Source organism: Cyprinodon variegatus, unplaced genomic scaffold (assembly GCF_000732505.1).
Source record: "Cyprinodon variegatus isolate N-32 unplaced genomic scaffold, C_variegatus-1.0 Scaffold405, whole genome shotgun sequence".
Classification (NCBI taxonomy): Eukaryota; Metazoa; Chordata; class Actinopteri; order Cyprinodontiformes; family Cyprinodontidae; genus Cyprinodon; species Cyprinodon variegatus.
The window spans coordinates 300,296-301,874 of record NW_015150858.1 but is presented as its reverse complement, the minus strand read 5'-3'; the positions used below and the strand labels follow the sequence as shown (position 1 = coordinate 301,874).

Below are 1,579 nucleotides of genomic sequence, written 5' to 3'. Positions count from 1 at the left end.
GTCTCTATACTCCACTTAACAATTAATCAATTACGCAATTACTCAATCAATAATCGATTAATCATCATTAATCAGATAAATAGTTTCAGCCCTGGTAGTGGGAGTATCATGACTGCAGTCTTTTATTTGTGGAACATGCATTTGCACATGGATGGATTAGAAAAACCCATCCAATGTGGATTATCCAGCATGAAAACGATCCTCAAAACAAATCTATATTAGTTTCAGAGTTCAAAGAAGGCTACATTTCAGCGCAGTATTGTAAAAAATTAAACTTGCACATACAGTTCTCATTTTGTCATAGTCAAGTAAGTTTTAGTTGTAAGTCAGGTTGTATTACAGCCTCACAAATACTGTAGCTGCTGTGAAACTGGACATTAACTCAAAGTCCAAGATCATACAAGATGTTATATTTTTCGTCTTGCAAACCAATCTAAGACCAGATATGAAGTATTTATTTAGTGCTGCATCCTGCAATAAAATATCACATAAGCTAAGCTGATAATGTTCCTTACCTATGAAACAATTAAATAAACTTAATTTCCTAAGCAAAATGTGCAGTTTTTACACACTAAAGCAGAATTTGTTAAATAGGACATACCTACTTGTCACTATGTAATACTCACTTTCAGCAAAGTAGCTTAACACCTGAAAGCAGACAGATAGCATATCATGTAAAGTGAGCACCATGAGGTTTGCTTTTAATACTGAGAGAAAAGACACACTTACATCAGGGGCGTGTTTGGAGGGTATTTGCACTGAAATCCAGTCAAAGAAATGAACATATCTGAAGATAGAAATAAAATGGACCAAATGAGCATCAGATACAGTATGAAGCCATTGAACTAAAGCTACACCAACTGATTTTCTCCACAAGGTGGCAGTAAAAGAACAGAAAAAGGTTTCTCAAGTTGGATAAAGCCATGTTTAATGCAACATTCAACAAAAAGGGAAGATTAAAATTCAAACATTTGCAGAACATGTCTTCAAATTTTTGAAAAATCCATATGTTTTGTCTTTGTTTCTCTTCCCTGTGCACTGAAACACTGAAACACACATGGATCACCAGAGGACAGCAGCAGTAAAAGTGATTTAGAAGCGAAGGCTGCAGCTGATTGGAGTTTTTACTGTAGTCTGCAGTCTGAGGCTTGTCCAGGTGAAGTGAAATCTATTACTGCTGATAAAAACACGTCCAAGCAGCTGAGATTGGTGTGCAGGCTGGGAGCGTAATTTGGAGCAGGGGGAGAAAGAAGCAACATAATAAAAAAAAAAGAAAGAAACTTAATGGACAAGCTCACCTACAGCCTTATAAAAGTAATTAGACAGCTTTGCAACAGGAAAAAAGAATGTCTCTCACTGGTCGTCACTTGACTGAACAGATTACTGCTCTAGATTATAGATTATTTTCTTCAATTGTACTGGCTGATTTACCTGCATGCAATAAAACGATCCTTCTATCTTGACTTTAATGTATTTATGGGATGAAAAAAACAACAGAATGCAAACAGACATGAGAAACAGACTTGATACCTTTTGACCTTCCTAAACTATACTGTATAGCAAAAATTAGCTAATAACA

At 35.6% G+C, this 1,579-nt stretch overlaps 1 protein-coding gene across 3 annotated transcripts in view; it reads right to left on the bottom strand.

The window, feature by feature from the left end:
• fam163a (family with sequence similarity 163 member A) overlaps positions 1–1,579 on the bottom strand; it is a 32,242-nt gene that overhangs the window by 6,722 nt on the left and 23,941 nt on the right. Inside the window, exons 2-3 of one of the 3 annotated variants that reach the window (XM_015387865.1) lie at positions 730–787; positions 602–648 (exon numbers count right to left, since the gene is read on the bottom strand). The gene's annotated coding sequence lies outside the window, so the exon portion shown is untranslated. The remainder of the gene's footprint in view (positions 1–601; positions 649–729; positions 788–1,579) is intronic. The other 2 variants (XM_015387866.1, XM_015387864.1) reach the window with 2 other exon arrangements.